Source organism: Balaenoptera borealis (genome assembly GCF_965194805.1).
Source record: "Balaenoptera borealis genome assembly, chromosome: 15".
NCBI classification, from domain to species: domain Eukaryota; kingdom Metazoa; phylum Chordata; class Mammalia; order Artiodactyla; family Balaenopteridae; genus Balaenoptera; species Balaenoptera borealis.
This window is the reverse complement of record NC_138871.1, coordinates 2,021,134-2,035,774: the sequence shown is the minus strand read 5'-3', so window position 1 is coordinate 2,035,774 and position 14,641 is coordinate 2,021,134.

Sequence of the window (14,641 nt, the reverse complement as noted above, 5' to 3'; positions counted from 1 at the left end):
TGTTTTTAAAATAGGGTATAACTCTCAAGGTCTGAACAGGAGAATTTAGTCCACTTACATGTATTGTGACCCATGATTTGGTTTCTTTTTTTTTTTAAGATTTTTTTTTTTGACGTGGCCCATTTTTAAAGTGTTTATTGAATTTGCTACAATATTGCTTATGTTTTATGTTTTGGTTTTTTGGCCATGCCAAAAGATCCCATGTGGGATCTTAGTTTCCTGGCCAGGGATTGAACCTGCACCCACTGCATTGGAAGGCGAAGTCTCAACCACTGGACCTCCAGGGAAGTCCTTTGTGATTTGGTTTTATCTCTAACATCACATTTTGAATTTTGACTTGTCCCATTTTACGTGTTCCTCTCCCTCTTTTCCTCTTCTCTTGCCTTCATTTGGACTGTTTGTTTTCCTTCACTTATTCTTTTCCCTTCACTTCTTTTGAAGGTTACACTGGGTCTGTTCTATTAGTGTTTGCCCATTTAATCCATATTTAACAAGTTACCAGTAATCAATAGCCATAGTCTTCTCCTGGACAATACAAGGACCCCAAAATACTTTATTCTGCAACCTCCCCTCCCAATTTATAACCTACAGTAACTTGGCATTGTAAATCTAGTCTGCTTTATTTCCCCATACGTTACCGTTGTTTCATTTATAGTTGCTGGTTTGATTAGATGTCACAAAGCCGCTTGGTTCACTATTTCTCCTTCAGACTCAGACCACACATCTGAGCTCATTTTCCTTTGGCTTTAATTCCATCCTCCAGAATCCATTTAGTGAGGGTCCTTTGATGGTAAACTCCCAAGTTTCACACTTTCCCTTGTTTTACTCGCTATAGAATTCTTGCTTGAGTTAATCAGCACTTTGAAGATACTGTCATATAGCCTTGTGGTTTCCACTGTGGATGTGAAGGCTTTCATTATAACCTGTCTTTCCTGTGGGGAGGGGACACCATCCTCTCCAACTGTCTTTTATAACAGACCCACCTTTGTTCCTTATATCTGTGTCTATATATTTATACTGCTTGGGGTTTTTTGAGCTTCTTAATCTGAGGGTTGGTGTCTTTCAACAAATTTGGAAAATTCTATTTCTTTGAATGTTACTTCTTCCCCGTCCTATTATTTCTTGAACTTTATTCAGGTGTATAAATTTCACTATTTTCCCTTTTTCAAATGTGCTTAGTTATGTCTTGTTATCTGTTCAGATTTTCAAGTTTCCCTTTCATTTCCTTAAAGGTATTAAACTTTATTTCCACCATCTGAAGTCTTTGCGGCTCTATTTCTAGCTGCCACCCGTTGCTTCTCACTCATGGTGTCTCGCCTCCTTGATGTCATGTAATTTCTAACCATGATGTACTCATTTTCTTTGGAGCTGTTTTTTGGTTTTTTAAAACTTATTTATTTATTTTTATTTTTGGCTGTGTTGGGTCTCCGTTGCTGCACGCAATGTTAAGCCTGAGTTAAGTTGGATTCTTCCAGCCAGCACTTGGATTTCTTGTTGCTAGTGGCCTAAGGTTCAGGGGCCAGGGCTGGAGGGTGGGCGTCTACCAAACAGGGACCCCTCGTGGTCCCTGTTCTCCTGGTGCCCTCTCCCCACCCACCCATCTACTCCCACCCAAAGCATCCTACCTGCCCTTTTCACTGTGATGGCTTAATTTGTCACTTCCCCTCATCAAGGTGGAGCCTTTAGGGGGCTCAGTCTCATAGGGGGCATCTGACCCGGGCTTTGTCTCCTATTCTGAGTGCCAGGCAGCCCTCAGAGAAGCACAGGCTCTACAGGATTCTGCAGAATCCTCCAGGCAAAGTCTGCTTTCACTTCATATTGGGATTCTGCAGATTCCTTGCTTTCGTATCATCTAAGGGATGCATTTTAAACAGATTTTTAAAACTCATATTCAGCAGCTCATCTGCTCCCACTGGAGCATTGATGACTCAGGTTATCTATCTAATCTGCCCCCACTACTAGAGGCTCCCATTTGATCATTGATTGAAAATCATACGGTCTTCACCATTTTTGTGTGTCTAGGAAATCTCTTCTAAGAAGAATGCTTTTTTTTTTTTTAGTTTTAAAATGATTTATTGTAATGAGATTTGAGTTTTCCAACAAATAGTTATTATTACAATTTTATCTCTGAATTCTAATAGCTTTCCAATTGCTAGAGGGCTGGAACTTATTTAACCTCACAGACCCCTTAGTGTAAGCCCTCTGCACTCTCAGTGAGCAGAAGTAGAAAGGCACTAGAGATTCATTACATGAGCATTTGCATATATGTCCTGGTTCCTCCTGAGAAGCTCAGGGGCAAGGTGGCTAATCCTGTTGTAAGAGCTCATTGACAACAGATGCTGCAATTGAGATGAGTTTCCAAAGTTAATGAATTATACACGTGACTCTAAATAGTGCATGTTTTCCTTCAGCAACCAGTTTTTCTATAGTAGAGAGACTTCAGGTCAGTACTTTCCAATGGCGGTCCTCTGTGAAGGAACTTTCCCTAAGAGTTCATCTCTAAGGAGCCTTTCGAGTCAACAAGCATTTGATGAGAAGTGAGCACATTTAATGATTGTCAATTACTGATGGTGACAATGGTAAAAATTCCATATCTATATTTACCCTGAAAATATTTAGGAGTTTACCTTACAAAGTTCAAGTCCTTTAATTCTCCCTTTGCCATCTCATAGTTTATTCCATATTGAGCATAAGAGGTGAGATACTGTAATTTAGTGATTCTCAAACTTGAGAGTGCATCAAAATACTTGGAGGGCTTGTTAAAACACAGCAGGCGAGGGAGTGAGATGGGGTATTCCCAGAGGTTTTGATTAAGTCTTCGGGGTGTGAGAACTTACATTTGGTGGGATGTTATAATTTTCTTTTCTAGCATGCTCTTACGTGATATTAATGCTGCTGGTCTGAATACCACACTATGAAAACCACTGCTCCAGTTCTTTGGTCCTTAAACTTGGTGTCTTATTGAAACTACCTAGAGAGATTTAACATTACCACCCCTTCACCTCTCCCTTCCCACTCTAACCCAAGTCCCTGAGATTCTGAATGGTATAGGGTGTGGCCTGGTCATAGGAATTTTTCATGCAGGTGATTCATATTTGCAGGTATGATCACTAGCCTCTGAGGGGTCATTTTAGATAGAGATTAGGAAATCCATCTCAGGAGCTGAACAACAGGGACGGGATATGACTCAAAGCTATCAAGAGTATTCTACACTGGTAGCTTGCTTATTTCTGTGCCACATCAGCAAAGCTCTTTGTGGGGCAATAAAAACTCCTAAAGAAAATCACACTATCTGTATGAAATGGTTACTGCTAATATTTTTTTAAAAATCTTTACATCCTCTAGTAAAACCAAACATATAGTCATCATCTGAGCAGGAATTCATAGAACCAAGTTTCTTTAGATTAGTACTTCTCTTACCTAGAGGTCTTGTTAAAACAGAGTCCTATCCCCAGAGTTCCTGGGAGTCGGGGCCATGAATTTCATTTCTATTTCTAAAAGTTCCCAGGGGATGATGGCCAGGTACCATACTCTAAGGAGAATTACTTTGGAAATGAGAAGTTTAGCAAGACCCACAGTAAAAAGGCAGTTCTTGATCTGTCAAAAACTAGACAAGTCATCTTGGCGATCTTACCCAATTGGCTTCTGGTGAACCAGGAATCATTAGTGAAGGTCACAGGGATGTATGTAGATAAGATAGGGACATTGTATACTAATACAATACATTGTATTAACTAACTATGAGCTTATTAAAAGCTGACAGTTATATATTACATACTAAAGTTTTTCTTTTAAATTATTGGCACAAAAAAGCATAATATCATATATATTGAATAATTTGATGAATTTGAATTTAGCTCAGATCCCTTTCTTAACTCTTAGAAATGATCTGGATTCCTAGTCTAAGGAAGGTAAGATGTCTAATGGCTAAGTTTTTACTACTGTCATGCTACCAAATCAGCAGTAGATCTTTTTGGATATCTAACATTGAAATATCTAATTTTTTTCAATAAATAAATGCTGAAATCTTTGAGTAGCCCCAAATTGGAGAATTGCTCTTTAGCACATAATTCACCCATTCATTACTCAATGAACCAGACAATTCTGCTAGTCATTAATGATAAACTTGTCAATTAAAACCAGAAGACACTATGCCTGTCTTCATGGAAGTTAATGGGGAAGATAGGCATTAATCAAGTAATTCACTAAGCATATCATTGCAAACTGTGATATTGTGATGAGAAAGGTTTATAAGTAATTTACACGTTATGGGGAGTATTTGAAAATACACAAAACCACCCTGCGTTATCAAAGCTGGATAATGTTAAGGATATAACTAACACACCAAGAGGCACATTCTGTGCTTGAGTGACTGGCACATCAGGCCAAGAAGGTTCAAATCTCTGTCTCAACAAAATTATAAATCAATATGTGTCACTGACCTTCGGGGAATATTTCTAGTGATTGCAACTATGGATATTAAAGCCGCATATGGCAAGGGTCTACTGTGCTTGGCCAAGGTGATTTTTAAAGGGATATTTGCAATCTTTGTTAAAACTGTCTTTCATCAGTGAGAAGTCTCAGGCCAAGTTTTTATTTTGGGGGGCGGGATTTTTTTCTTTAACATCTTTATTGGAGTATAATTGCTGCAATGGTGTGTTAGTTTCTGCTCTATAACAAAGTGAATCAGTTATACATATACATATGTTCCCATATCTCTTCCCTCTTGCATCTCCCCACAGGCCAAGTTTTATCAATCAAAATCAATACATGTGATAGTGACATTTTAGCAACAATCATGACTAATTTAGGTTGATTAGTTTTAATCCAACAGGTTATATTAATATTTGTACTCTAAATATGGTCGAGGATCCCAAGACATATGTTGTCAAGTAATTCATTATTGAATACAGCAATGACTATTATTGGGTAATGTATAATGACAGGCTTCACCATTTTTGTGTGTCTAGGAAATCTCTTCTAAGAATAATGCTTTTTAATACATAAAATACACAAGATTAAAAATGAAAGCAGCTATATTGAAAAAGATATCAACACTTTATTTTTTTATTTATTTAATGCATCCAAGGCATCATCTTTGGGAAAATTATGAATAACACAGGTGATTGTGTGACAGACGTTTCTCCAGCTGGACGGGGAACCCAGGATGCGGATCACCACAGTCTGTGCCATGAAGTCCTCAGAGCCGCACACAGAGCCTGTCGGACCATCCGCTCTAGAAGGTGTGCGGGGTGGAGCCTGAGGGCACCCGGAAAGAAACAGGTGACGTAGTCTCACGTTTCCACGTGAGGACAATGGACAGAGGGGTAGATTGTCGCCTCCTAGACACAACGTGAGTTAGGAACAAAACGGGACCTATAGCTCACATTAGGCGGTCCTGCCCACACCCTTTAATCTGCCACCCTCCCCGGGATAATCACCACCCTCTTACCTTCTCCATGGCCCCTGACCCCCACATGATAGGTTCCACCTCCTCCCTGCCGCCCACTGACCCCCCATAACAGGGTCCACTTCCTCCTTGGGCCCCTCTGACACCACATAACAGGGTCCACCTCCTCCCTGACCCCTCTTACCTCCACAATGACAAGGTCCAACTCCTCCGTGCCCCCTCTTAAATCCACTATGACAGGGTCCACCTCCTCCCTGCCCCCTCTTACCTCCACACTGACAGAGTCCACCTTCTCCGTGCCACGTCTTACCTACACAATGACAGGGTCCACCTGCTCCGTGCCCCTTTTTACCTCCACAATGACAGGGTCCACCTCCTCCCTGCCCCTTCTTACCTAGACAATGACAGGGTCCATATCCTCCGTGCCCCCTCTTATCTACACAATGATAGGGTCCACCTCCTCCGTGCCCCTTCTTACCTACAAAATGACAGGGTCCTCCTCCTCCGTGCCCCCTCTTACCTCCACAGTGACAGGGTCTACCTCCTCCGTGCCCCTTCTTACCTACACACTGACAGGGTCCACCTCCTCGGTGCCCCCTCTTTCCTCCACAATGACAGGGTCCTCCTCCTCCGTGCGCCCTCTTACCTCCACTATGACATGGTCTACCTCCTCCCTGCCCCCTCTTACCTCCACTATGAGAGGGTCCGCCTACTCCCTGCCCCGTCTTACCTCCACTAAGACAGGGTCCACCTCCTCCCTGCCCCCTCTTACCTCCACTATGAGAGGGTCCGCCTACTCCCTGCTCCGTCTTACCTCCACTAAGACAGGGTCCACCTCCTCCATGCCCCCTCTTACCTCCACTATGACAGGGTCCACCTCCTCCGTGCACCCACTTACCTCCACAATGACAGGGTCCACCTCCTCCGTGCCCCCTCTTACCTCCACAGTGACAGGTTCCACCCTCTCCGTTTCCCCTCTTACCTACACAATGACAGTGTCCACCCCCTCCGTGCGCCCTCTTACCTCCACAATGACAGGGTCCACCTCCTCCGTTCCCCCTCTTACGTACACAATGACAGGGTCCTCCTCCTCCGTGCCCCTCTTACCTCCACAATGACTGGATCTTCCTCCTCCGTGCCCCCTCTAACTTCCACAATGACAGGGTCCACCTCCTCCTTGCCCCCTCACCTCCACTATGACAGGGTCCACCTCCTCCCTGCCCCCTCTTACCTCCACTATGACAGGGTCCACCTCCTCCGTGGCCCCTCTTGCCTCAACAATGACAGGGTCCACCTCCTCCGTGCCCTCTCTTAACTACACAATGACAGGGTCCTCCTCCTCCGTGCCCCTCTTACCTCCACAATGACTGGATCTTCCTCCTCCGTGCCCCCTCTAACTTCCACAATGAAAGGGTCCACCTCCTCCTTGCCCCCTCACCTCCACTATGACAGGGTCCACCTCCTCCTTGCCCCCTCTTACCTCCACTATGACAGGGTCCACCTCCTCCTTGCCCCCTCTTACCTCCACTATGACAGGGTCCACCTCCTCCGTGGCCCCTCTTGTCTCAACAATGACAGGGTCCACCTCCTCCGTGCCCTCTCTTAACTACACAATGACAGGGTCCTCCTCCTCCATACCCCTCTTACCTCCACAATGACTGGATCTTCCTCCTCCGTGCCCCCTCTTACTTCCACAATGAAAGGGTCCACCTCCTCCTTGCCCCCTCTTACCTCCACTATGACAGGGTCCACCTCCTCCCTGCCCCCTCTTACCTCCACTATGACAGGGTCCACCTCCTCCGTGGCCCCTCTTGCCTCAACAATGACAGGGTCCACCTCCTCCGTGCCCTCTCTTAACTACATAATGACAGGGTCCACCTCCTCCGTGCCCCCTCTTACCTCCACTATGACAGGGTCCACCTCCTCCGTGCCCCCTCTTACCTCCACAAAGACAGGGTCCACCTCCTCCGTGCCCCCTCTTACCTCTACAGTGAGTGGGACCTTTTCCGTTCCCCCTCTTACCTCCACAATGACAGCGTCCACCTCCTCCGTGTCCCTGTTTCCTCCACAATGACAAGGTCCTCCTCCTCTGTGCCCCCTCTTACCTCCACAATGACAGGGTCCACCTCCTCTATGCCACTTCTTACCTCCACAATGCCTGGATCCACCTCTTTCCTGCCCCCTCTTAACTGCACAATGAGAGGTTCCACCTCCTCCGTGCCCCCTCTTACCTCCACTATGACATGGTCTACCTCCTCCCTGCCCCCTCTTACCTCCACTATGAGAGGGTCCGCCTACTCCCTGCCCCGTCTTACCTCCACTAAGACAGGGTCCACCTCCTCCCTGCCCCCTCTTACCTCCACTATGAGAGGGTCCGCCTACTCCCTGCTCCGTCTTACCTCCACTAAGACAGGGTCCACCTCCTCCATGCCCCCTCTTACCTCCACAATGACAGGGTCCACCTCCTCCGTGCCCCCTCTTACCTCCACTATGACAGAGTCCACCTCTCCGTGCCCCCTCTTACCTCAACAATGACATTGTCCACCTCTCCGTGCCCTCTCTTCACTCTACAATGACAGGGTCCACCTCCTGCGTGACCCCTCTTTCCTCCACAATGACAGGGTCCACCTCCTCCGTGCCCCCTCTTACCTCCACAGTGACAGGTTCCACCCTCTCCGTTTCCCCTCTTACCTACACAATGACAGTGTCCACCCCCTCCGTGCGCCCTCTTACCTCCACAATGACAGGGTCCACCTCCTCCGTTCCCCCTCTTACGTACACAATGACAGGGTCCTCCTCCTCCGTGCCCCTCTTACCTCCACAATGACTGGATCTTCCTCCTCCGTGCCCCCTCTAACTTCCACAATGAAAGGGTCCACCTCCTCCTTGCCCCCTCACCTCCACTATGACAGGGTCCACCTCCTCCCTGCCCCCTCTTACCTCCACTATGACAGGGTCCACCTCCTCCGTGGCCCCTCTTGCCTCAACAATGACAGGGTCCACCTCCTCCGTGCCCTCTCTTAACTACACAATGACAGGGTCCTCCTCCTCCGTGCCCCTCTTACCTCCACAATGACTGGATCTTCCTCCTCCGTGCCCCCTCTAACTTCCACAATGAAAGGGTCCACCTCCTCCTTGCCCCCTCACCTCCACTATGACAGGGTCCACCTCCTCCTTGCCCCCTCTTACCTCCACTATGACAGGGTCCACCTCCTCCGTGGCCCCTCTTGCCTCAACAATGACAGGGTCCACCTCCTCCGTGCCCTCTCTTAAGTACACAATGACAGGGTCCACCTCCTCCGTGCCCCTCTTACCTCCACAATGACTGGATCTTCCTCCTCCGTGCCCCCTCTAACTTCCACAATGAAAGGGTCCACCTCCTCCTTGCCCCCTCTTACCTCCACTATGACAGGGTCCACCTCCTCTGTGCCCCCTCTTACCTCCACAAAGACAGGGTCCACCTCCTCCGTGCCCCCTCTTACCTCTACAGTGAGTGGGACCTTTTCCGTTCCCCCTCTTACCTCCACAATGACAGCGTCCACCTCCTCCGTGTCCCCTGTTTCCTCCACAATGACAAGGTCCTCCTCCTCTGTGCCCCCTCTTACCTCCACAATGACAGGGTCCACCTCCTCTATGCCACTTCTTACCTCCACAATGCCTGGATCCACCTCTTTCCTGCCCCCTCTTAACTGCACAATGAGAGGTTCCACCTCCTCCGTGCCCCCTCTTACCTCCACTATGACATGGTCTACCTCCTCCCTGCCCCCTCTTACCTCCACTATGAGAGGGTCCGCCTACTCCCTGCCCCGTCTTACCTCCACTAAGACAGGGTCCACCTCCTCCCTGCCCCCTCTTACCTCCACTATGAGAGGGTCCGCCTACTCCCTGCTCCGTCTTACCTCCACTAAGACAGGGTCCACCTCCTCCATGCCCCCTCTTACCTCCACTATGACAGGGTCCACCTCCTCCGTGCACCCACTTACCTCCACAATGACAGGGTCCACCTCCTCCGTGCCCCCTCTTACCTCCACTATGACAGGGTCCACCTCCTCCCTGCCGCCCTCTTACCCCCCATAACAGGGTCCACCTCCTCTCTGCCCCCCTCTGACTTCACATAACGTGGTCCACCTCCTCCTTGCCCCCTCTTACCTCCACAAAGACAGGGTCCACCGCCTCCATGTCCCCCTCTGACCACCCATAACGTGTTCCACCTCTTCCCTGTCCCCTCTGACCCCCCCATAACATGGTGCACCTCCTCTTTGCCCACTCTTACCTCCACAATCATTGGGTCCTCCTCCTACGTGCCCCCTCTTAACTCCACAGTGACTGGGACATCCCCTGTGCCGCCTCTTAGCTCCACAATGACAGGATCCACCTCCTCCGTGCCCCCTCGTTTCTCCACAAAGACAGAGTCTTCCTCCTCCGTGCCCCCTCTTAGCTCCACAATGACAGGGTCCACCTCCACCGTGCCCCCTCTTACCTGCACTATGACAGGGTCCACCTCCTCCGTGCCCCCTCTTACCTCCACTATGACTGGGTCCACCTCCTCCCTGCCCCCTCTTGCCTCCACTATGACGGAGTCGACCTCCTCCCTGCCCCCTCTTACCTCCACTAAGACAGGGTCCACCTCCTCCGTTCCCCCTCTTACCTCCACTATGAGAGTCCACCTCCTCCGTGCCCCCTCTTACCCCCCATAAAAGGGTCGTCCACCTCCTCTCTGCCCCCCTCTGACCTCCCATAACCTGGTCCACCTCCTCTTTGCCCCCTCTTACCTCCACAATGACAGGGTCCACCTCCTCCGTGCCCCCTCTTACCTCCACAAAGACAGGGACCACCTCCGCCGTGCCCCCTCTTACCTCCTCTATGACAGGTTCCACCTCCTCCCTGCCCCCTGCTACCCCCACTATGAAAGGGTCCACCTCCTCCTTGCCCCCTCTTACCTCCACAATGACAGCGTCCACCTCCTCAGTGCCCCCTCTTTCCTCCACAGTGACAGGGTCCTCCTCCTCCGTGCCCCTCTTACCTCCACAATGACTGGATCTTCCTCCTCCGTGCCCCCTCTAACTTCCACAATGAAAGGGTCCACCTCCTCCTTGCCCCCTCACCTCCACTATGACAGGGTCCACCTCCTCCCTGCCCCCTCTTACCTCCACTATGACAGGGTCCACCTCCTCCGTGGCCCCTCTTGCCTCAACAATGACAGGGTCCACCTCCTCCGTGCCCTCTCTTAACTACACAATGACAGGGTCCTCCTCCTCCGTGCCCCTCTTACCTCCACAATGACTGGATCTTCCTCCTCCGTGCCCCCTCTAACTTCCACAATGAAAGGGTCCACCTCCTCCCTGCCCCCTCTTACCTCCACTATGACAGGGTCCACCTCCTCCGTGGCCCCTCTTACCTACACAATGACAGGATTCTCCTCCTCCGTGCCCCCTCTTATCTCCACAATGACTGGGTCCTCCTCCTCCGTGCCCCCTCTTACCTCTACAGTGAGTGGGACCTTTTTCGTGCCCCCTCTTACCTCCACAATGACAGGGTCCACCTCCTGCGTGCCCCCTCTTACCTCCACAATGACAGGGTGCACCTACTTCGTGCCCCCTTTTACATCCACAATGACTGGGTCCACCTCCTCCGTGCCCCCTGTTACCTCCAAAATGAAATGGTCCACCTCCTCCGTGCCCCTTCTTACCTACACAATGACAGGGTCCTCCTCCTCCGTGCCCCCTCTTACCTCCACAATGACTGGATCCTCCTCCTCCGTCCCCCCTCTAACTTCCACAATGACTGGGTCCACCTCCTCCGTGCCCCCACTTACCTCCACTATGCTAGGTTCCACCTCCTCCCTGCCCCCTCTTACCTCTATAATGACTGGGTCCACCTCTTCCCTGCCCCCTCTTACTTCCACTATGAGTGGGTACACCTGCTCCGTGCCCCCTCTTACCTCCAGTATAACATGATCCACCTCCTCCCTGCCCCCTCTCACCTCCTCAGTTACAGGTTCCACCTCCTCCGTGTCCCACTCTGAGCACCCATAACGTTTTCCACCTCTTCCCTGCCCACTCTGACCCCCTCATAACATGGTCCACCTCCTCCGTGCCCCCTCTTACCTCCACAATGACAGGGTCCACCTCCTCCGTGCCCCCACTTAACTACAGAATGACAGGGTCCACCTCTCCGTGCATCCTCTTACCTACACAAGACAGGGTCCTCCTACTCGATACCCACTCTTACTTCCACAATGATTGTGTCCTCCTCCTCCGTGCCCGCTCTTACCTCCACAGTGACTGGGACCTACACCGTGCCCTCTATTACCTCCACAATGACAGGGTCCACCTCCTCCGTGCCCCCTCTTACCTCCTCTATGACAGGTTCCACCTCCTCCCTGCCCCCTCTAACCTACACTATGACAGGGTCCACATCCTCCCTGCCCCCTCATACCCCCACTATGAAAGGGTCCCCCTCCTCCTTGCCCCCTCTTACCACCACAATGACAGCCTCCACCTATTCAGTGCCCCCTCTTTCCTCCACAATGACAGGGTCCTCCTCCTCCGTGCCCCCTCTTACCTCAACAATGACATTGTCCACCTCTCCGTGCCCTCTCTTATCTCTACAATGACAGGGTCCACCTCCACCGTGACCCCTCTTACGTCCACAATGAAAGGGTCCACCTCCTCCGTGCCCCCTCTTACCTCCACAATGACAGGGTCCACCTTTTCCGTTTCCCCTCTTACCTACACAATGACAGGATTCTCCTCCTCTGTGCCCCCTGTTACCTCCACAATGACTGGGTTCTCCTCCTCCGTGCCCCCTCTTACCTCTACAGTGAGTGGGACCTTTTCCGTGCCCCCTCTTACCTCCACAATGACAGGGTCCACCTTCTCCGTGCCCCCTCTTACCTCCACTATGACGGTGTTCTCCTCCTCCCTGCTCCCTCTTACCTCCACTATGACAGTGTCCACCTCCTCCGTTCCCCTTCTTACCTCAACAATGACACGTTCCTCCTCCTTCGTGCCCCCTCTTACCTCCACAATGACAGGGTCCACCTCTTCCCTGTCCACCTCTAACCCCACATAAGAGGGTCCACCCTCTCCCTGCCCCCTCTTACCCGCCCATGACAGGGTCCACCTCCTCCCTGCCCTCCTCTGACCCCCCATAACAGGGTCCACCTCATCTCTGCCCCCCTCTTACCTCCCATAACGTGGTCCACCTCCTCCGTGCCCCCTCTTACCTCCACTAAGACAGGGTCCACCTCCTCCTTGCCCCCTCTTACCTCCACTAAGACAGTGTCCACCTCCTCCCTGCCCCCTCTCACCTCCACTATGACAGTGTCCACCTCCTCGCTGCCCCCCTCTAATCCCCCATAACAGGGTCCACCTCCTCCCTGCCCCCTCTTCCCTCCACTATGACAGGGTCCACCTCCTCCCTGCCCCCCTCTGACCCCCCATAACAGGGTCCACCTCCTCCCTGCCCCCGTCTGACCTCCCATAACAGGGTCCACCTCTGCCGTGCCCCCTCTGTCCTTCCATAACATGGTCCACCTCCGCCGTTCCCCCGTCTGACCCCCCAGAACAGGGTCCACCTCTGCCGTGCCCCCCTCTGAACTCACATACAGGGTCCACCTCTGCCGTGGCCCCCTCTGACCTCCCATAACATTGTCCACCTCCTCCTTTCCCCCTTTCCCCCCCCCCATGGCAGGATTCACCTCCCCCTCAATGTATGCCTCATGGGCCTGCAGTTTCATGAGCCTGTACTGAGCCTGGAAATAGCAAAGTAGTGTTTCCTCTTGACATTGCACTGACGGTCAGCTGCCTTCTGGCAGGAGCTCCCCATGTCTAGATGAGTACTTGAGCTCCCATTAGGTGGAATATTCTCTAAGTTTGGTCAGTGGCCCTGGGCCAAGTGCTTTCCGAATCACACCACCTGGTCCTCCAAGCATCCCCTTTAAGTCAAGAAATACTGTCTTCCTCTATGGATCAGAATTACTTTCCAGGATTTTATACCAACCATTTTCATATAAAGCTTCAATAAGGGACAGAAGTTCCCATTGGAAGAAGATACTGACCAAGAGCTTTATTAATTATTATTGGAGTGTATTTGCTTTACAATACTGTGTTATTTTCTGCTGTACAGAAAGTGAATCAGCTATACCTATACATGTATCTACTCTTTTTTGGATTTCCTTCCCATTTTGGTCACTTCAGAGCACTGAGTAGAGTTCCCTCAAGAGCTTTAACTCTTAAATTGGGCATGGGAGGATGGCATGGCCTAGACACTGCTGCTTCCTCCTCCTCCTCTTCTTTTTTTTAAAAATTGAAGTCTAGTTGATTTATAATGTCGTGTTACTTTCAGGTGTACCGCAAAGTGATTCAGTTATACACATATATCTTTATTCTTTGTCAGATTCTTTTTCCTTTTAGTTTATTACAAAATGTTGAGTATAGTTCCCTGGGCTATACAGTAGGTCCTTGGTAGTTACCTATTTTATATATAGTAGTGTGTACCTGTTACTACTAATTTATCCCTCCCCATCCTTTCCCCTTTGGTAACCATAATTTTTTTTTCTATGTCTGTGAGTCTGTTTCTGTTTTGTAAATAAGTTCCTTTCTATCATTTTTTCAGATTCCACATGTAAGTGATATCATGGTATTTGTCTTTCTCTATCTGACTTACTTCACTTAGTATGATAATGTCTCAGGTCTATCCATGTTGCTGCAAATGGTGTTATTTCATTCTTTTTTATGGCTGAGTACTATTTCGTTGTATATATGTACCGCATCTTCTTTATCCATTCATCTGTTGATTGACATTTAGGTTGTTTCTACATCTTGGCTATTGTAAAAGTACTGCAGTGGACACTGAGGTGCATGTATCTTTATGAATTAGAGTTTTTATCTTTTCCAGATATATGCCCAGGAGTGGGATTGCTGGGTCATATGGTAGTTCTATTTTTAGTTTTTTAAGGAACCTCCATACAGTTCTCCATAGTGGCTGCACCAATTTACATTCCCACCAACAGTGTAGAAGAGTTCCCTTTTCTCCACACCCTCACCAGCATTTATTATTTGTAGACTTTTTGATGATGGCCCTTCTGACTGGAGTGAGGTGATACCTCATTGTAGTTTTGATTTGCATTTCTCTGATAATTAGTGATATTGAGCATATGCCTGTTGGACATCCTTTGGCTTCTTTGGAGAAATGTCTATTTAGAACTTCTGTCAATTTTTTAATTGG